This window comes from Bos javanicus, chromosome 12 (genome assembly GCF_032452875.1).
Source record: "Bos javanicus breed banteng chromosome 12, ARS-OSU_banteng_1.0, whole genome shotgun sequence".
NCBI lineage: Eukaryota > Metazoa > Chordata > Mammalia > Artiodactyla > Bovidae > Bos > Bos javanicus.
The window spans coordinates 2,805,702-2,828,374 of NC_083879.1; the positions used below are offsets into that span (position 1 = coordinate 2,805,702).

The 22,673-nt window shown below is 39.3% G+C and overlaps 1 protein-coding gene and 1 pseudogene across 5 annotated transcripts in view; one reads left to right on the plus strand and one right to left on the minus strand.

Annotated features, from left to right (window-relative positions):
- The window catches only part of DIAPH3 (diaphanous related formin 3), a 562,435-nt gene that overhangs the window by 477,388 nt on the left and 62,374 nt on the right, over window positions 1-22,673 (plus strand). The gene's annotated exons all lie outside the window — the stretch shown is intronic.
- LOC133258141 (large ribosomal subunit protein eL31-like) lies at window positions 9,565-10,203 on the minus strand (annotated as a pseudogene).

Below are 22,673 nucleotides of genomic sequence, written 5' to 3' on the forward strand. Positions count from 1 at the left end.
AAGACACGAGTCAACAATAACCATCACCACAACAGACTTCATTTTCTTTTAAATTAGTAAAAAATTAAATATCTTATGATATTCACCTGTTTTTATATTACTGCATGTCCTATAAAATATCAATGTTAAGTCATTTACAATAAAATTATCTACAGATTTTTTTTAGAAATAGATAAGCTAATTATAAAATTCAAATGGAAAAACAAAGAAGCGAAAACTAGAAAAAATATTTTAAAAAGAGAGAGAAACTGGCTAGTGGGGTTCTAGCCTTACCAGATATGTTATATAGCACAAAGCAACAAACAGGATATTTGGACAACGTATTTCAACTCACGAAAAATTAATTTCTCTATTTTGTTTTTAATGCCGAAATTGTCAGACTTGTTGTCCAGTAAGAACCCTCTTCAAGTTTCTTACCCCAGATTTTTCTTAATGTGTCCCTACATTTTGGCAACAAGATGTTCCAGGCTCATTTTGACTATTGACTTTCCCTGCTGCAAAATTTGGAATCAGCTACTCTCCACAGCACTCACTTTCTTTAACAGAAAAGGCTGTTAGAAACCAAAATGTGGGCATTATGGCTGCATATCAGTTTATGCACAGTTGGCCCTCCATATTCACAGATTCAACCAAATTTCAGAAAGAAAATATTTTAAAAATTCCAGAAACTTGAATTTGCAGCACACTGGCATTTATTTATGTAGTGTTTACATTGTATTTACAACTGCTTACATAGCATTTACATTGGTTAGGCGTTTTAAGCAATCTAGAGATGAGTAAAAATAAATATAAGGAGGGTGTTGGAGGGTGTTCTAGGATTACATAAATGTTATGCAAATACTATGCCATTTTATTAGGTTGGTACAAAAGTAATTGTGGTTTCAGACTGTGAATTTTAAATCATTATAACGAGGCTCAAACACATCTTTATTAATCAAAATAGGAACCAATATGTTTGATTGATTCCAATAGGAATCAATATATTTTTGCCAATGAGAAATAAGTGTATTTATTCCTGTAGTGTAAAAGTCTGTGCTTTAGGATTCCATGAACTCTGGGAAAGCATTTTCTGCCTCCTGCTGGTTATGGAAACATTTTCCATAGAAAAAGTTGTTGAGATGTTTGAAGAAACGGTAGTCAGTTGGCAAGAGGTCAGATGAGACAAAACTTCACGTCCAATCTTGTTGCCAAAATGTAGGAACACATTAACAAAAGTCCAGGGTAGTGTTAAAAGGACATAGCACAGACTTTATAAGGCAAAACTTCATATCCCAATTCATTCAGCTTTTGAAGTGTTGGTTGTACAGCGTGCAGTCAGGTGTTGTGAAGAATTGGGCCCTTTCTGTTGACCAGTGCCAGCCGCAGGCATTGCAGTTTTCGGTGCATCTCATCAATTTGCTGAGCATACTTCTCAGATGTAATGATTTCACTGGGATTCCGAATGGTATAGTGGCTCAGACAGGCAGCAGACCACCAAACAGTGATCATGACCTTCTTTTGGTAAAGTTTGGCTTGAAAAGTGCTCTGGAGCTTCTTCTCAGTCCAGCGACTGAGCTGGTCATCACTGGTTGTCATATAAAATCCACTTTTCATCGCATTTCACAACCTGATCAAGAAATGGTTCCTTGTTATTGAGTAGAATAAGAGAAAACAACACTTCAAAAAGAATGTTTTTGACTTTCAGTCAGCTCCTGAGGCACCCACTTATCAAGCTTTTTCACCTTTCCAATTTGGTTCAAATGCTGAATGACCATAGAATCATTAACGTTGAGTTCATTGGCAACTTCTCATGTAGTTCAGTGACCCTCTCAATTGGTCATTGTCAGCTTCTGATGGCCAACCACTATTCTCCTCATCTTCAAGACTCTCATCTCATTTGCAAAACTTCTTGAGTCACCACTGCGCAGTAAGTTCATTCGCAGTTCCTGGGCCAAATGCATTGTTGATGTTGCAATTGTCTCTGTTGCTTTACGACCCATTTTGAGCTCAAATAAGAAAATTTCTCAAATTTGCGTTTTGTCTAACCTCATTCCCATAGTCTAAAATAAATATAAAATAAACAGCAATTAATAAGTAATTAGCAAAGATATAAATCAAGAAATGCTCATTAAATTATGTACAACATAACATTTATTCAAAAATGCATTCCAATATCAAGTGGCAAAGTTCAACAATGCAAAACTGCAATTACTTTTGCACCAACCTAATGCATGAGATGGGCATCCATGGATTTTGGTATCCTTGTGATTCCTGGAGCCAATCCCCCATGGATACTAAGGGATGATTGTATATAGTTGTAGGCTGGCTGTATAAGACCATAACTAGGCCACTTTAATAATAGACCAGACAAGAAATTCCTTTTTTAAGTTCCATAATTCATGATGGTTTATTTTCTCTACATCACATCTTCCTAATAATAGAAATAGCAGCCAACATTTATGTAGCTCCTACTATAGCTTGGAACTGCATGATGTTGCCTCCACTGCCTCCTTCTATGTAGCTAGGCAGTGTTTTGCCCTTACATGTAAGTAACTCATTCCATTGTCACTAAAGTCCCATAAGGCATAGGTATTTATGTGTGAATGTGTGTGTGTGTCTAAAAGAGGAACTTCACAGAAAGTTGCTAAATAACTTGCTCAAGGTTAAACAACTAGTAAATGTCCCAGGTGGGATTCAAACCCATGCATTTGTACATATCCTTTGTTTGAGAGAAATGGATGAGTGAGGATAAATACACCTATGGGACAGGATTTCCAAATTCCAGTTTATTTCAGGCAGACATTTGGGAAAGAGGTGACTGTGTATCAGCCCAGACAAGTTAGAATAGGCCTCTTCTCCGAATATCAAGTAATGGTTGCTCTGTTTTATGTGACCTAAAGGATTTAAGACCTAATTATTACCCCAGTCTCCTAAACAACACGCAGTGCCCCTAGGCATCTGACCACCTAGCTGTTGCCAGAGGGAAAGTAACACCCCTTTGTTCCTTCAGGTCACACTGACCCTGCAGGACATCCGCAGAGACTGGCTTTGTTTTTGAAGAGGCTTCTCAGAATTAATTCACTGCCTCCACTGAGAAGCATAGTAAGCAATAAAACACTTCATGTGAAAAAGAGACCCTCTGAAAATTTTCAGTCTTTTTATAGAAAAGATAGTTTGTATGAGACCCCTTTATCAACTAAGTACATTTTATTATCATCTTTGATTTCTAGCCTCTAATCTTTAATATATTCACTGAGAGCTGTTAGCCAGCAGTCATACATTATCATTTTTAATGTGTTTATATTTACTTCTTTGTGCCTAAGGTTAATTTTTAAAATTATTATTATCATCAAATATCTAGTGAGGATAGTTAACGATCAGTTGTAAACTGAAATCCTAAGACAGGAAGAGTCTAAAAGATCAACCCTCTTAAGAGTGAGGGGCTGCAAGATCAGCCATCTGGAGACTGTGCCTCTGGATCTGTGCCTCAGTGGAACAGGAAGAAATGCTTAAGGGGTTGAGGATTCCTTGGCTGGTTAACTGGACCAGGGGGCTCAATTATCTCCTGAGGCCTACAGGTATCTCATGATACCAGGATCTGTGCACACAGTGCAGAGCCCAGCGAGGGAAAGGTCCGGGAGATGAGAGCCTTCACTGCCTGCGGCTGATGGCTACCCTCTCCCCAGGTGTTAATGTTTAGGTTAGCTAGCTGTATCTGTGAACAGCATATTCAAACAAATTCAGAATTGATTCATTGATTCCTGTCATACTGTATGTGTGTGCTGGAGAAAACATCAGTTACATATAAAGAATTACATACTTAAATACATATGGAGGTTGATACACATACATAAAATATTATTAATATTGGGGTAGAAATAATTGGTTTTGTACAAAGTTCTTTCTGTGAATTTGGTTATATGAAATAACATATGTAAACCTATATATTTAATTCTTGCACTTCTAAACTGAAGTTCTAAAATATGTGATAGAATGGACCTTGCAATCTATCAAATATGGCAGCTATGTTTTCAAAACAAGTACTTCCTCCCCAAGTTAATAATCAGGTTTGAGTTTTAATAAGTGATTGTAAATTTTTAGCAGAGAAAAGGCATTGGTCAACAAAGTGTATGGTGATATTTTCTTTTCCATCTCTTACCGTGGTAATGAGGCATTTTCTTAAGTCATTTTCTGCGTTTAAAATGATAGTGTTCGTGTTCTAGCAATAATTGTAGAGGTTTGAATTATTATAAACCTTGAATATCAATTCCTCCCCTTCCGTGACAGTTCTACCACTAGGGAAGTCAGGCTTGCAAGGTCTAATTACTGCAGCGTTTTGATATCCCCAGCCACAATATTGGCAGGAATTTAAGCCATGGTAGAATTCATTGGTGACACCGTTGTAACTAAAAAGCACAGAATCTGTTTTCACTTGTTCAGGATGGAAAAAAAAGTATCAGATGATGTCAAATAGTCTTGCTGTAGGTTCAGAAGTGCCTTGGACGATTCTAATATGAAATGCTAATTATTTGCAATAGGATGTAAATAAGATGGCACCAAGTCTTATTTGCAGTGACTAATGAAAGCTGTTGTACTGTAATCAGTGACATACAGAGCAACAGGGCACTTCATTAGGAAAACCGTAGTTGACAAGCAGTTAATGCATGCCAGTCTGAACCTTTCCTCTTGCTCCCGTTTGCTTCTATTATTTCTTCTCGTTTATAATAATAAGTCCCATATGGAAAACGTATAACAAGGATAAGATGAAACTAGCAGCTAAATTTTGCCAAGCTAGACCAAATATCTGCAGGCTGTAAGTCTCCTTTAGCTTTTCTTTGCCTATGAGAAACAGCTGCCATATTAGGCTGATTGAAAATACAGCGGTTTTCTAGTCAGCAAATTGCTAGTATGAGAATTTTTCATGTTCTCTCTCCAGACTTGAGCAGAACTTAACTATGCTACAGATTATTTTATTTTCCAGATATGTATTACATTTCAAAGTTTAACCACATTTTCACTTCTCATACTTTAGCAGCAGGGCACTTTTAACAAATAAAAATGAAAATTGCTTGATACACTGCTCTCTTCTCTGTGCTATCCAGTACATCCCTTAGTATATAAAGAAAAGTTGAAACCCTGGAATAGTTTTTCTGTCATGGGTTGTATTTTCATCACAGCAACAGTAGTATATAATATTCTTTCAATACTAACATATAACTATTTAGAAAAAAAAGTTTTATTCCCCACAGTTGGAAAAATTAGGAAGGTGACTACTTTTCTGTGTCATTTTTAGACCTAATTCTTTCACTGATTCTCCATGACTACCATAAAGGAAAGCCAGCTCATTGGTCAGCATTTCATGGTCCCTCTCTTTTTTTAAAAGATTTTAAGGTAACTTTTCTATTTAAAGTATGAAGAAGTAACTGCAAAGTCAGTACTGTGATTTATTTCTGAGCTTCCTAACAGCCATATGTAAGAAAGGAAGCAGAGTGGGTTCTAGACTAACAAAACTTGAGCTGAATTCTCTGGGCAAGAGCATGTTTGAATCTAGGTTCAAGGAAACAAAACCCAGGAAATTCCAAGAGTCCGGGGCAAGTTGAGAGTTTAATTTACTCTGTATTCCCCTTTAGTTAAAATGCCATGAATTAGCCATACTGAGCCCTTTCCTTCCATCTGAAAATGTCTTAAATCTTTTAGACAATCTTTTAAACATCCATTTATACCAGCTCCTAAGCTGGTATAAAATAAGAAGTGGTAGTGCATGCAAGGGCTTTTCCCCCTGTTTTGTCTAGGATTGACAGATAAAACACAGATGGTCAGTTAAATTTAAATTCTAGTAAACAATGAATCCTTTTTTTAATATCAGTATGTCCCATAAATACTTTAAAAATATAAATATACCCCTTATGTTATTCATGGTTTATCTGAAACAATTGTTAATCTGAAATTCAAATTCTTGCTTTGGTAAGTCTGGCAACCCTACCCACAACCTGCAAGTAAGCCTCACAAACTATAATAAGGGATTGTTCCTTTATCACCAAAACTTTCTTTTTTACATTTTTATTGAAGTAGAGTTGATTTACAGTGTTGTATTACCTTCAGGTACACAGCAAAGTAACTCAGTTATACATGTACATATATCTACTCTTTTAGATTCTTTTGTCATATAGGCCATTACAGACTACTGAGTAGAATTCCTTGTGTTATATAGTAAGCATCCTTTTTTTCCTTTTTTTTAAACTTTGGTTGAGACGTTGATGGCCATTAATAGAAAGACCATTGTTTGCTAACAAAGAGAGGCTTAAAAAGGATCTTTAGATCCTACATGATAACCAAACGAAAAAGGAAACTTTTATCAAGAGACCTGGTTATTTCAAGTGAGCTATGAAAGAACACAAACTTATACACGTACCCAGAGTATGGTTAAATTAAGTTTCCAGGTATTAATAAAATTGCCGGAGAGATTGTGTCTTCTGGGAAGTTGGATGGCTGCATGGCAGGACTGGACGCGGCGTTATCTTAGCTCCTTTACATCCAGGAACTAGTGGAAATCCGCAGTTTCCAGAACACACTCCTGGAAAGAAGGGTCTCACTGTATATACTGTTCTGTTGTCCTTGGGGTTTTAAATTCTGGATATTATTCTGAAAGTACTTAGACTAACAATCTGAACACTTCGCATCAAGGGACTGTTTAAGCATTGGCCTCTCCTCATCCTTGAACACATGTCAGTGTCACTAAGAACACACCTTCATTCTGAGTGCCCAAGAACAGAGTAGCATCCATTAGTCCCTGAATATTATGTTGGAGTGGTCCTTTCACTATAGACTTTAAACTCTGCCTTGCTCTTTCTCTGCACACAAACTGGAAGTCCATTTCTTGGAAGGGGTATTTATGTTCTGGCATGTGTTTAGAGGGTGCAGAAACCAGAATCCAGTTTAAGCAGAAAAGTATAATGGCATATTAAACGCATTACAGTATCATTGGGAGAAATGAAGAGACAATCTAGATCAAGATTTCTGAATAACATCAAAACCAGACCACAGGCCACCAATGCAGTCACTCACTCCTCTGTGAGACGAAACTGCCTGCCAAGCTGGGGAGCTGCTGCTCTGGAACCTCACTGCCAGTCCTGACATAAAGTCCCCATGATCTGGAGGCCCCCATAGTTACTCTCAGCTTCAGAACTGTCCAGTGCCCTCATGGTCTATGCCAGCATAGCAGATACCCAATTTTTATGCCTTTCAGCACCCACCAAGTTAGTGACCAGATCCTTGGAACTCACCAATGTGTCCAAAGTCACATTTGTGAGCAAAATTAGCAAAACTGTGGCCTCTACTTTACTTCTACCTTCCTAACCTTGAGCAGTTCGGAGACTGGCCAGACCAAATCACATCCAAGCTGGATGTGATTTTTGAAATGGTTCTTAGTTTTCCAGCCAGTATAACACAGGAAGGCAATGCAGTAAGTGGTTAAAATGGATGTTGAGTGTCAGTTCTCCATAACCAGGATACATAACCTTGTTTACAAGTAATCGGCATATCTTAGTAATTAATCTGCCTCCTACAGAAGGGAAAAATCAATAAAGGCCATGTTACAAGGCTCTCACATGCTTTTTAGAAAATGTTTCTGAGGACCTTCTGTAACTTACATCATTAGTATTTTCATCTATAAGGTAATATACAATTCTTGAACAGTGGAAGTCCCCCCCCCCTCCCCCGCTTTAAATTCCTAAGGGCTTTGAACACGAAGGACTTTGAACACCGACTCTCCAACAGGGATAATGAGATGTCTTACGGACAATGTTTTGACCACAGTTCTATATCAAATGTAAAACCCTCTTTATGTGATTGTATCTTTATTCAGAAACATTTGCCTTGCTTTTGTTGTCAAGTGAAATCTGACTCCTGAAAGGACAGCAGCTGCCAGTGCCTTTCTAGCTGTTACTTTGATGGTGCTCAGAAACTGTTTTTCAGAACTAATCTGCCTTGACTGATTCTGCTTTGGTTCCTCCACACACGAGCAGGTAGCCTGATGGGACTGGCATTCCTTCCCTTTTCACCTACTATTACGGCCGGGTTGATGACAGTGGGCATACTCAGACCCGCCCAGAGGTTCTTCTGTTTATAGCACAACCTTCTTTTCTCTCTTTGCCATTACTTTTCAAATGGACCCAAATTGAAAAGGCAATGCTGAGAGGCAAATAGGATAGAATTAGTGATGGTCCAGAAACACTTAGGGCTGTTTTTCCCTCAGGACTTTTATTTTGTAGGAAATAGACAAACCCACATCATTAATTCACTTCATTCTTACACAGTTGTGGATATGTTGACAATAACTTTAAAGAACCACGAGTTTACAGTTTGAGTACTAAAGTACGGTTCCTCCTTTTATGTAACTTGAGGAACCATTGTTGTATGAAAATCACAGAGCAGTAAATGCAATAAAAATCATCTTTATTTATCAAAATAATATTTATTACCAAGACATGAAAAATGAAACTGACAAAGTAAGTTATACATTCCTATCAATCTTTTGCAAATTTCATGTATTTATTCAGTAAAAAGGCCTTAATTACAAATTCCATTTGAGCTTTTCTAATCAAATTTTCGTATAAATTGGTTGTAACTGTTATCCATCCTTTTGGGAAAAAGGTGATTTTTTAAAAATAGAACCAAAAAAGATGTATCATAGTAAGAATGTAAAATATAAATCAAAATTCTCAACTTATATAGATGGTTAAAGAGCTGTTTATGGAATTTTTCAGTATGAAAATTCAGCCAAGTATACAGTTAGTAAATTGCATTCTTTTGGATTGCTTTAATAGGATAAAAATTTTGGGAATTAAAGCTAAATTCCTACAATACTTCTTTAATAGCAACCGTATACCCCACCCCACATAAATTCTTCTTAAATTTTCACTTGGTTTGTTACATATGCTAGTCTGTCAATGAAAATGAGTTATTGGGGCAGATAAATAAATGGCCTTACAATATTTGCTTACTAGCTTAAATAACTGTCTATAAGTGTATTCTGCTAAGCTTTGAAAATTCTAGTCATTTTCCTCTGTTTGCCTAAGGTCTTTCTCATACATTCAGTTTTATAGATAACAGTCAGGCGCGTACAGAGAAGAATACTTGCAGTGGTGATGTATTTGATGGTGTTTCGTCCATTCAGCCAGCATCTTTGAGCAACCACGTGTAGAACCTTTCTTACAAAAGTGGCACGGTGTTACCTGACCTGATTGTACTTCCATGTTTTACAGAAGAAACTACTGACATTACATCACATTTTCCACTTTTATTAAATAAGTTATTTCCAGATTTTTATGAAAAAAAAATATTATTTTTTCAAATAATAAGCCTAAATGGTTTCATTAAATGGTAATAGTTTCTAATATTTCAGATATTATTTTTTATTAATTTTTAGACTCTGTGTTTTAACTTAATTTTGACTAAATCATTCCCATGGTTCAAATTGAGAATTTCTAAAGAAAATACAGTGAGCAGTCCCTCTTCCCCTTGTCCTTCAACCAGCCAGTTTCCCCCTTCCCAGCAAAAATGCATATTGGTTAAGATTAGATTCAAGTGCATATAAGAGAAGACTCAAATATCATTGACTTAAATACTTCACTGAGAGAGATTTAGAGGTCTGATGCTTATACTGAAGTTCCACAGTGTCATCAGGGACTTGGACTCCTGTCTTTTTTGTTTGCAGTTGTATAACTTTGACCGTCATTGGTTAGCTCTCATCCACATTGACTGTAGATTTTTGAAGGTGGTGACAAGAACATCGGTAACCAACACGTAGAGTCTGTTTGGTGAGTCTTCATCCTCTTTCCATCTTCTGGAGGACCGCACGGGGGTCCAGGATGGGCCATCACTGTCCCTTTGGCTCTGCTTTGTTGAGTCCGGTGTCTGTGCACGTCTGGGGTGCCCGCCTCCTTCACAGGCACGTGCGTCTGGAATCCCAGTCCGTGCAAGTGCTTGTGAATGTTGATGGTGTGCTCTCCGGTCACCCTTCATTCATGGCAAGCCTTCTCACCATTCTGCTTTGCAGGAGCCATTCTTCCAGGTCCAGGTTGGAAGAAATGCGGGTGAGGAATTGGCTCTAACGGTCTTTATGCTTACCGTCTTTATCCTTTAGCTTCTAGTCTCAAGGCTGCTTCCTCGTCCAGTTTGGCTCCTGGAGTGCTAGCTGTCATTTCTGTTACTCCAGGGAGGAGAAAGAAGTCAATAAGAGCGGAAGGTCCTAGCTCTTTATAGAGCTTTCCCCAACATCAAGAAGAGGAGATGCAGAGAAAAGTGCGGATTACAGGGGACTCCTGTGAAAGAAATGCCTGTCGTGGACAGGGCATGAGCAGCTGGTGCGAAAGTGTGCCCTGGATGGACATCAGCAGGGGCAGCAGCAGCCAGAGGCAGGCTTCACTGATAGTATTTCACCTTTTTGTTCAGGAGCAACCTGTTTTTTTCTTTTTTTCTTTCTTTTGGCAAGAACATTTAAGGTTTGCTTTCTTAGCAGGTTATAGTTATACAGTACAGTGTTATCAACTGTAGTCACCCTATTATACGTTAGATCCTCTGACCTTACTCCTTTTATTACTGAAAGTTTGCGCCCTTTTACCTTTCCCTGTTTCCCTACCCATACCTCCCACTACTGGAACCACTTTTCTAATCTCTGTTTCTGAGTTTCATTTTTGTTTTTTTCTTTTTTGGATCCACAGAGAAGTGACTCCATGCAGTACTTTCTGTCTAGTTTATTCTGCTTAGCATAACGGCCCTCCAGATTCATCCATGATGTCAGGATGAAATGGAAGCACTTCCTTCCTTTTAAGACTGAATAATACTACATTACATATTGTATACACATATATGTATGTGTGTGTGTGTGTGTATATATACACACACATGCCACATTTTCTTTATCCATTCATTCTTTGATGGACACTTAGGTTATTTCCATACCTTGGCTATTGTGAATAATCCTGTAATGAACATAAGAGTATAAATATCTCCTTGAGATAATAGTTTCATTTCCTTTCTAATCTTTCTGAAAAGTAAAAACCAGCTCAAAGGGTTACTGTACTGGCTTAGAGCCTACCAAAAGTATTTCACAAATAATTACTTTTTTAAAAAAAGATACTACTTTTTCCCACCTTTCTCAACATTTCACTATCAAAAATTCTCAGTTACACATACTATATAGTACATGCATTAGTGGAAGAGTTTGTTTTAAAGAGATATTATTAGCAGACAGTACCATCTGACTTTTGGAAACTTGCTTATGGTGATCTCCTTCCTTCCTGGTATCATTTTAACAGGCTTATCACATTAAGCTAATTCATTGAGCATTTCCCATTCAGTAGCTATGAATAGCATTAGATAGGGTGTTTTATTTAGGCCAGGAACACTCTGGTACTTATAATTTATAATGTTTTTCCTTAAATAAAACACTATCAATATTTTTGAAAATTTGGATGATTTGTCAAGTGCTAGACAGATTTGATTTTGAGCTATTCAAAGGTAGACTTTAGAACAAGAGGAATTTAGCTTTGTAATTACAAGACTTATCACAGTACCTTCTCTAAAGGTTTAGGATCTTTAGTGGTTTATGTTCAGTGTTATTCTTTTTAAAGGGAGGAAAGTTGAATGTGAGTTTTTCCTCACCACAGGTGACATAATGTCAGGAAGGCAGCCAACAGCATAACCTTGACCTTTAAGCCTGTTTCCTCACTGTAACACTGAAATAGTAACTCCAACAATAAAAGATTGTTATGAGTCTAAAAATGAATATATAAAGGATCTGGCTAGTACCTGGTTCATGCTAGTTCAGTAATTACTGATTTTTCTTTCTTTCTGTTGGTAAATTTCCCTGTTGTGGTTTAGTGATTTCTGCAGCGATGATTAGAGATTAAAAGTTCATTATGATTAGTGACATATAGGATTGCCCATTTTAATAATTGTCTTTTTTTTTAAACATTTGGAATTCAGAGGCTAGCACTTTGGAAGATATATCCTCCTATACATAATTCTCTTGGTTGCTGTAAACTCAATGGTAGTAATTTTGAGGTGGGTTATGGCTGTAGAGAAAAGTCACCACTGTTTCTGTTGCATGGGTAACTGGAAGCGTAATGTAGTCGTTGCAGATCTTCCTTATTTGTTTATCTTGGCCGTTCTGGATGTTCTGTGATGCGTGCGGGCTCTCTCCGGTTGTGGGGGCGGGGGGAGCTCTGAGCACATGGGCTTAGTGGCTGCGACGCACAGGCTCACGGGCTTAGTTGCCCCGCAGCGTATGGCATCTTCCTCGACCAGGGACTGGATCCACGGCCTCTGCATTTACAGGAATCCTTAACCCTGAACCACCAGGGACGTCCCTCGTTATGGGCTTTGTGGGGGCTTTTCTATAAATACAGTATTTTCAGTATATAATGGTCATTCATTACCTAATAGTAAATACATAGCCAAAAAGTAAGACTTCTCCCAAAGCCTTGGCTGGACCAGGAACGTTGGGCTCTTGGACGACAGATTAATGCAGAACTTGGAACTAGACGAAGCAACAGAGACCACAAGTTCTGTCCCAGTGAATCACTGGGTGGCGCTGAAGGTGGCTGGCCGACAGACGGCTCCCTCTGGGCAGACTGTCGAGTATGCCCCTGAGAAGCACTTACAGACACTCTTAAGTGCTTACAGCTTAAATCAATGCATATAGGTTAAAAACTGACATTTTAAAAATTGTACCAATATATTATGCATTTTTAACATTTTAATGATCATAAGAGTTTTTAATTGTTTCACAAACTCAGAGTAGTTCTAAGTATTTTTTTCTTAAATTATCCCAGCCCCTGTTGGTCTTTTGAATATATTTGTTCTGTGTTTCTGGGTGCATTTTGTGAGAGTTACTCCAGTGTGCAATTTTTTAAATTAAATTAGAATTTATTATTATTACCTTTATTTTTTTAATAGACACCCATGTCACTGTAGTTACAATCATCACAAAGGAGAGATGAGGTAATAATTTGAGTCAAGTATCCCCCTGTTGGGCTTCCCTGGTAGCTCAGCTGCTAAAAAATCTGCCTGCAATGCAGGAGACCCCAATTTGATTCCTGGGTCGGGAAGATGCCCTTGAGAAGGGATAGGCTACGCACTCCAATATTCTTGGGCTTCCCTAGTGGCTCAGACAATAAAGAATCCACTTACAATGTGGGATACCTGGGTTCAATCCCTGGGTTGGGAAGATCCTCTGGAAGAGGGCATGGCAGCCCACTCCAGTATTCTGGCCTGGAGACTCTCCATGGACAGAGGAGCCTGGTGGGCTACAGTCCAAGGGGTTCCAAAGAGCTGGACACGACGGAGCGACTCAGCACAGTACATCCCACTGGTGGTTAGATAGTTCATCTCTTTTAAAACAGAGTTCAATGAGTGAATGTGTTTTATAATGATTCTGTTAGACCCACTTATTTTATGTGTTTAGGAGATAGTAGAGGGAATGTAACTTCCAAGATCAGGTTTCACATTTTCCATCAGCCACTTATAGTGAAACCTTCTTTGACTTGTTTAAGCTATCTTATGTTCAGTATCATATTTATAAAATGGAGATAATAATATCTACTTCAAAAGGTCTCTATGAGTACTTGAAGCTATTCAGATGTCAAGAGTTTGGTCTGCATGTTGCCTGGCAAAGAGCATTTGCCCTTGAGAGGAACCTGTATTTTTGTTGCCGACATCGTTTTCATTATCGTCAGTTTTGAATTAACGTTTCTTGGATGTCCAAGTCCAGCATTATTGCCATGAATTTAAGAAAAGTGAAATCATGAATATTTATGCATTTCAATATAAAAATTTTCATCAAGAGAATAATATGGCTCTACCCATTGTAACCCACTGCTTGTGGGTTATCTGTTGAATTACATATCTGTGCATTGAGATTTTAAATCTAATTGATATTAATATGGCTGGTCCACTTTACAGTGTAGGTTTTAAACACTCTCATCCTTCTGCAAATCTTTAGAGGTGCTCAGTGGTGTCATTATCTTCATGCACACTTTAAAAAATGCTTACGTGGAAGCAAGCACTGTATATGCTCACTTATGGTATCTTATTTACTTTTTACAGTAAGTGTGCAGGTGAAGATTATCATTCTCATATTAGATAAAGAAAACATCAGTCTTAGAGAGTCTGTAGGATTTGTTCAAAGTCATGCCTGATCCTGTATCCCCAGGTCACTCTTAATTCCATTAAACTGCCACTGTTTTTCTCAAAGTGCTGTGCCGTGCCGTGTTTAGTCACTCAGTCGTGTCCGACTCCTTGAGACCCCACGGACTGTAGCTCACCAGGCTTCTCTGTCCATGGGATTCTCCAGGCAATATTGGAGTGGGTTGCCATGCCCTTCTCCAGGGGATCTTCCCAACCCAGGGATCTAACCCAGATCTCCTGCATTGCTTTGCCATCTGAGCCACCAGGGAAGCCCAGAAGTGCTATAATTGGGACAGTCTGTGGGAACTTCCTCTCCTCTGTTAACTGGGGAAAAGATTTTGTCTCAATCTAAAGAACATGCTCACAGTTGGGACGGTACAATGACAGGCTGACTCCCTTAGGACGGGCCGACCTCTTTCCCAGTTTTAAGATTCAAGCTCAGGCAGAACTGTTGTTTGACAGGAATGCTATGAAAAGTTCAGGTCTCTGTGAGCGACTGGGTTTGTATCTAGTGAAGGTCTCCCCAAGACGCAAGACCGTGCCCTCTGGAGATCCGTGTCCTCACCCCTCTAATCAGACGCCGCGTCACAGAGGCTTTATCAGTGCTGTCACAGAGCTTCAGACCCTCACAAAGGTAATGCTAGAGGACAGGTGCGTTAAACAAATATTGGATTGCTTACCTTGTTATTGGGAACTTTGCTAAGCAGATAATTTGTGACGTCTTCTGGAGGTGAATTCTGAATAATTTTTTGAGGACAGATAAATTCATGTGTGCTCATTAACATCTTGGAGAAGGGCATGGCAACCCACTCCAGTATTCTTGCCTGGAGAATCCTATGGACAGAGGAACCATGGGGTCGCAAGAGTCGGACACGACTTAGCGACTAAACCACCACCACCATTGACATCTAGATAATAGATGGTTATATGGTAAGCAGTAACAAATAATGGATGCCTGAAAGGAAAGAAGACAACCATGTGCCTCATATAGATAGATAAGTGGGGAAATAGGACCTGCTTCTGGCACATAAACATCTCAACTTATAAGAAGTTTTGGTTAAAAGAAAATTATTTCACGCTGCCCCTCCTCATTTGTCTCCCTGATTTCTTATTTAAAATGGGGAAGTTTTTTGGGGGGTGGGGGCGGGCGGGATGGGTAGAATACCAGAAACACTTTTAGTATAAAATTGAACTGTATATTGTATGCTAGAAAATGGGACTACATACTCTGCATATACCAGCCAGCTCCCTGAGAGCCCTTGTCAGCCATCCCATGAAGCTAAGAAAGCTTAGATTTCTTGATACACAGGGTAATAAATACACCTCCTGTTTAAGTCACTTTAATAAGTAATGTGTCTCTTGAAGTTGGAGCATCTTGATTTGAATGGGCTGAGAGAAGGAGCCCTGTGAAGGTGAAGTTGGGGATATGACATCTTATTAAAGGAAGAGGGACAGGAGAAAAGGTAAAGAGGTTTAAGATTTTGACATCTTTCTTTTAAGTAAAACTTTTTTAGTTTAACTTTTGTAAAGGCTTCAACAGTGTCATCAAGGATTTGGACTTCTTCTTTGCTCTCTGTGGCTATTTTTTCCTGGGCTCATCAATTCATGCTTGCAAGGTAACTGACATCACAGCAGCAAACACCCACATCCAAAGACAGATGGGTCTAGGGAACAGCTCTGTTCTTTTGAGTCTCTGCTTTCAGGAAGGAAAGCTCTTTGCCAGCAGTTTAGCTGCCTTCTCTGCCAGGACTAAACCATGGCCAGTGGAGAGGCCGTCTCTGCCACTGAAGAGCCCTCACTGTAGCCTTCTAGCCGCAGCCCGGTGCCCTCCCTTCTTCACATCTTTACTTTCTTTATCCCATCCCCTGCGGCAGAATGTTTCTACTGAAAACAGAGATTTGATCAGGTCATTCTACACTCAGTGATTGTTGGTGGCTCCCCTTGAGACACTGAAGGGAGTCACCTACTCCCTGCCCTCCCCATCCCAGATCAGCCTGCACAGCACATCCATGACGCCAGTCCTGCATGGAGTCAGGCTGGGTCTTAGTCCTACTGGTGAACGCTTTAAGACCATACACTGAATGTGTTTTTAGATTTCTAAAAGCAGGGACCTTCGGGATACGGCAGATGATGTATTATGTGAAGATAGTCATGAGTATTTGTTAAGCAAATATTTATGGTATACTTCTTATGGGTCAGACACTGTACTTGGAGTATAGGATTGAACAAAATGAACACTGTAATGCTGTCAAGGAGCCTATGATCTAGGAATAAGGACATTAAATTGAACAAGTATTTGTAAGTCAGTGTGACAAACGTTAGAAAGGTAGAGAGTGACAGGAGACTTACTAACAGGAGGACAAACCCTACTCTGCAGGTGAGCTTCCCCAAAGAAGGTGTTTAAACGAGAGCTGAGTGGGTCCTTGCCAGGTGCAGATGGTGAGGACGGAGGCCAGGCGTGGGGGAAAGAGATGGAGACTGACTGACATGTCGGGACCCAGACAGGAGATGGTGGTGGGGGGAACCAGAAGTGAAGCAGAGAGGACAGAAAGAGAACATGGAACACAGTCAGGAACCGTATGTGGGGAATGAACCTGTGACGTGAGCACATGGATTCGACTGTTGTTCCCTGAGAAACGGATCAGGGCTTGGTTAGAGAAGAAAGAAAGACTTGAGAGAGCGTGGTGCCAGCTACTGCATCAGTCAGCCACTTGCTGTTGCCGGACAGAATGCTGTTCGGACAGCACAGCCCGAGGCGCCAGGCCCTCCAGTTAACGTGTCCCTGTCTCTCCCTCCGTCTGCTCTGTGGTCAGCACCCGCAGATGGAACACCTCTGAGCTGTGTGGCTTATGTTTACACTGCTGTCTTCACTACGCCTTTAACCGTCTCCCTTCGCTCTGGCCCTCGAGTTCAGTGTTCCTGTACTCTCTGTGGGTTTCATTGTCCCACAAGAGGAATTTACAGGATGAGCTAGATACTTAGCAAGTCTGCAATATCCTGTAGGTCAGAGTCTCCTGCCAGTTGTCCAGGGACCCATCACCACTGCTTTATGACCCAAAATGTGGTGACTTGTATTTATCTGTTTATGCAACAAATATTTTTTTTAGCATTAGATTCATGCCAGTGATACACTGGGCCATGGAAAGAACTTGTGTTTTGCAGTTATTAAAATGTAAAATTCTGACTTTCCCATTCACCAAGTCTGTGAACACAGGCCAAAAACTATTCTAACAGTCTCTGTGCTTTGACTTCCCTATTTCTAATACGTTTCATAAGTTGTCCTGAGGATTCCATGGCATAAGTCAAGGGCTTAGTAATCTATCATGAGAAATAATATAGGGGTAAGGGCGATGTCGTGAGAGCAGGAAAAGAAGTCTTTGAGGCTGTGGGCAGTGTGATGCGGAGGGAGGGAAGAGCGGACGGTGGATCATGAGGTGGGGCGTGCTAGTAGTTGACCATGGCAACAAAACCGCCCTTGGCTGCTTTCCTCAGAAGGGCTGTGAATAAGAAGACACTCAAGGCTTCAAGGACTGTCCAGTACAAAGGAGTTCTTAAATTTAGTTGGTCTCTATTGTTAAGAAACAAATCACTGTGCTCACTTAAACTTGGACCTTGGAGAGTGTATTTTATGAGTTCAATCCTGAATTACTTTCACAGTTCAAGAACACTGAAAAAGTGACTTAAAAGTGTACAATTATCTAACTATTGCAGAAAGTCAATTTAGGGGTGGAAAGTCTATATTAAAATGGAAAGAACAGTGCTCACTTGCATGTATTTTAAAGAGCACGTTAAAGCCCCGCTTCTTGGCCAGGGTGCTATTAGTTGTTCAATTACATCCTCTGAGCGTTTTGTCTTTTTGACAGAACAAACTGATTGCAAAGTAGAGCTTTGTTCTCTGTAACTGTGTTGCTTAAAAACTTTCAGGCAAAATTCAGAGCTCAGTGTGAATACTCTCTTTATTTTAATTATTTTTGTTAATTTCTTCTTTTGAATAGTTTTTGTGGAGGAAAATTTCTTCAAAAAAAAGATGTAGTAAACAAGTTTAAGAAATTAAATATAATGATAATAATAGCTAACACTTATTAAGTTCTTAGTTTATAGATCAGGCACTGTGCTAAGATGCGTTATCTCATTTAGTAATCACTATCGTGAGATGATGAGAGCCAGCCTTCTCTTCATTTTGCAGATAAAGAAACTAAAACTTAGACTGTCCCACACTCACACAACTCAGAAGAGAAAGAGCCAGCATTCACGTCCCATGTTTCTAGCCGTGTTGTTAGTTGAACAAGTTCTTTATTATTCCTTTATCTTTGTTTCTTTAGCAATGTTTGGATAAGGATTGAGTTCAAATTCAGTGAAAGTTGAATTCCATACTTTTTTGAGCATTGAATCACCATTTTATTCAGTTCAGTTCAGTTCAGTCGCTCAGTCGTGTCCAACTCTTTGCAACCCCGTGAATCGCAGCACGCCAGGCCACCCTGTCCATCACCAACTCCTGGAGTTCACTCAGACTCTCGTCCATTGAATCAGTGATGCCATCCAGCCATCTCATCCTCTGTCGTCCCCTTCTCCTCCTGCCCCCAATCCCTCCCAGCATCAGAGTCTTTTCCAATGAGTCAACTCTTCGCATGAGGTGGCCAAAGTACTGGAGTTTCAGCTTTAGCATCATTCCTTCCAAAAAATTCCCAGGACTGATCTCCTTCAGAATGGACTGGTTGGATCTCCTTGCAGTCCAAGGGACTCTCAAGAGTCTTCTCCAACACCACAGTTCAAGAGCTTCAGTTCTTCAGTGCACAGCTTTCTTCACAGTCCAACTCTCACATCCATACATGACCACAGGAAAAACCATAGTCTTGACTAGATGGACCTTTGTTGGCAAAGTAATGTCTCTGCTTTTCAATATATTATCTAGGTTGGTCATAACTCTTCTTCCAAGGAGTAAGCGTCTTTTAATTTCATGGCTGCAGTCACCATCTGCAGTGATTTGGGAGCCCAGAAAAATAGTCTGACATTGTTTCCACTGTATCCCCATCTATTTCTCATGAAGTGATGGGACCAGATGCCATGATCTTCGTTTTCTGAATGTTGAGTTTTAAGCCAACTTTTTCACTCTCCTCTTTCACTTTCATCAAGAGGCTTTTTAGTTCCTCTTCACTTTCTGCCATAAGGGTGGTGTCATCTGCATATCTGAGGTTATCGATATTTCTCCTGGCAATCTTGATTCCAGCATGTGCTTCTTCCAGCCCAGCGTTTCTCATGATGTACTCTGCATATAAGTTAAATAAGCAGGGTGACAATATACAGCCTTGACGTACTCCTTTTCCTATTTGGAACCAGTCTGTTGTTCCATGTCCAGTTCTAACTGTTGCTTCCTGACCTGCATACAGGTTTCTCAAGAGGCAGGTCAGGTGGTCTGGTATTCCCATCTCTTTCAGAATTTTCCACAGTTTATTGTGATCCACACAGTCAAAGGCTTTGACCTAGTCAATAAAGCAGAAATAGATGTTTTTCTGGAACTCTCTTGCTTTTTCCATGATCCGGCGGATGTTGGCAATTTGATCTCTGGTTCCTCTGCCTTTTCGAAAACCAGCTTGAACATCTGGAAGTTCACAGTTCACGTATTGCTGAAGCCTGGCTTGAAGAATTTTGAGCATTTCTTTACTAGCATGTGAGATGAGTGCAATTGTGCGGTAGTTGAGCTTTCTTTGGATTGGAATGAAAACTGACCTTTGCCAGTCCCGTGGCCACTGCTGAGTTTTCCAAATTTGCTGGCATATTGAGTGCAGCACTTTCACAGCATCATCTTTCAGGATTTGAAATAGCTCAACTGGAATTCCATCACCTCCACTAGCTTTGTTCGTAGTGATGCTTTCTAAGGCCCATTTGACTTCACATTCCAGGATGTCTGGCTCTAGGTGAGTGATCACACCATCGTGATTATCTTGGTTGTGAAGATCTTTTTTGTCACTTGTTCTGTGTATTCCTGCCACCTCTTCTTAATATCTTCTGCTTCTGTTAGGTCCATACCATTTCTGTCCTTTATCATTTTATTAACATATCCCAATCTACTTCCTTGTAAATTTCATGCCTTTTTCAAATTGCAGTTTTGATTATCGTGTGTTATGTCATTTTTTAACTAACTTTAAATGTAGAGAGTACATTTGAAATAAAAATGACTATTTTTGAAATAAAAGTGTTTGCAGATATTGTAATTTTCTAAGCCCAAATTTTCTACCTTAACTGTCATCCATCTGCTATTTTTCAAAAAGACCAACTTAATAAACGTAAATATGTTAAAACCAATGATTCTATAAAATTACAGGCTCACTCTGAAATAAAAGTTATTCATTAAAAATATGAAAAACACAAAAGATATGTTCTCATTCAGATACCTTGTCTTTGACAGAGGAGGCAAAAATATACAGTAGAAAAAAGACAGTCTCTTCAACAAGTGGTGCTGGCAAAACTGGTCAGCTGTGTGTGTAAGAATGAAACTAGAACACTAACACTGTTCACAAAAATAAACTCAAAAGGCATTAAAGACCTAAACATAAGACCAGAAACTATAAAACTCTTAGAGGAAAACATAGGCAGAACACTCTCTGACATAAATCACAGCAAGATCCTCCATGACCCACATTTAGAGTAATGAAAATAAAAACAAAAATAAATGGGACCTAATTATATTTAAAATCTTTTTCACAGTGAAGGAAACGATAAGCTAGATGAAAAAACAAGCCTCAGAATGGGAGAAAACAATAGCAAATGAAACAACTGCCAAAGAATTAATCTCCAAAATATACAAGCAGCTAACACAGCTCAATACCTGAAAAATAAAAACCCAGTCAAAAAGTGAGCAGAAGAACTAAATAGAAACTTCTTCTCTATCCAAAGAAGACAGAGAGATGGCTAATAAATACATGAAAAGATGCTCAACATCAGTCATTATTAGAGAAATGCAAATCAGAACCACAATGAGGTATCATCTCACACTGGTCAGAATGACCATCATCAAAAAATCTACAAACAATAAATGCTGGAGAGAGTGTGAAGGAAAGGGAACCCTCTTACACTGTTGGTGGGAATGCAAACTGATAAAACCACTATGGAGAACAGTGTAGAGATTCGTTTAAAAAGCTAGGAATAAAACTACAATCCCACTACTGGGCTTATACCCGGAGGAAACCAAAATTGAAAAAGACACATGTACCCCAGTGTTCACTGCAGCACTGTTTACAATAGCTAGAAAATGGAAACAACCTAGATGTCAAATGAATGGGTAAGGAAGCTGTGGTACATATGCACAATGGAATATTACTCAGCCATAAAAAGGAATGCATTTGAGTCAGTTCTAATGAGGTGGATGAATCTAGAGACTATTATACAGTGAAGTAACTCAGAAAGACAAATATCATATAATAATGCATATATATGGAATCTAGAAAGATGGTATTGACAGTCCTACATGCAGGGCAGCAAACGAGACACAGTTATAAAGAACAGAGTTTTGGACTCTATGGGAAAAGAAGAGGGCAAGAGAATAGCACTGAAACATATACATTACCGTATGTAAAATAGATAGCCAGTGTGAGTTTCATGTATGACTCAGCACCCAAAGCCGGTTCTCTGTGACAACCTGGAGGAATGGGGTGGGGAGGCTGGTGAGAGGGGGGTTCAGGATGGAGGGGACACATGCATGCCTATGGCTGATTCATGTTGATGTATGGCAAACACCATAAGTCAGTTCAGTTCAGCCGCTCAGTCATGTCTGGCTCTTAGTGACCCCATGGACTGCAGCATGCCAGGCCTCCCTGTCCATCACCAGCTCCGGGAGTTTACTCAAACTCATGTCCATTGAGTCGGTGATGCCATCCAACCATCTCATCCTCTATCATCCCCTTCTCCTCTGACCTTCAGTCTCTCCCAGCATCAGGGTCTTTTCCAGTGAGTCAGTTCTTCATATCAGGTGGCCAAAGTATTGGAGTTTCAGCTTCAGCATCAGTCCTTCCAATGAATATTCAGGACTGATTTCCTTTATGATTGACTGGTTTGATCTCCTTGCAGCCCAAGGTATCCTCCAATTAAAATAAATAGTTTAAAAAGATATATGCCCATTTAAAAACATTTTTAATTGCTATTTTGTTTCAAATGGACATAGATCCTGTGTATTTTTTATAGATTTTAATAAGTTTATATATGTCTCACATAGTTATCTGTAGTTTATGGAAAGAGGTGATTTATTCATTTTTATAGCCATCATACTTAGCAGTTAAGAAAATCATACATGTCAATATAGATTTTTTGAAACAATGAACTTTTAGTTTTTGACTATCTACAATAAGGAGAGTCCCCCCTTTTTTTTAAGTCCAGAAGAAAGACAGTATATGGGGTGGGGGGAGATTATAAAAGCAATACAGCTTTAAAATATTCAGAAAATGTATTCCAGATATAGGTTAGGCTTGTGGGGTACAAATTTGGGAATTCTCAATAGACACATGTCACTT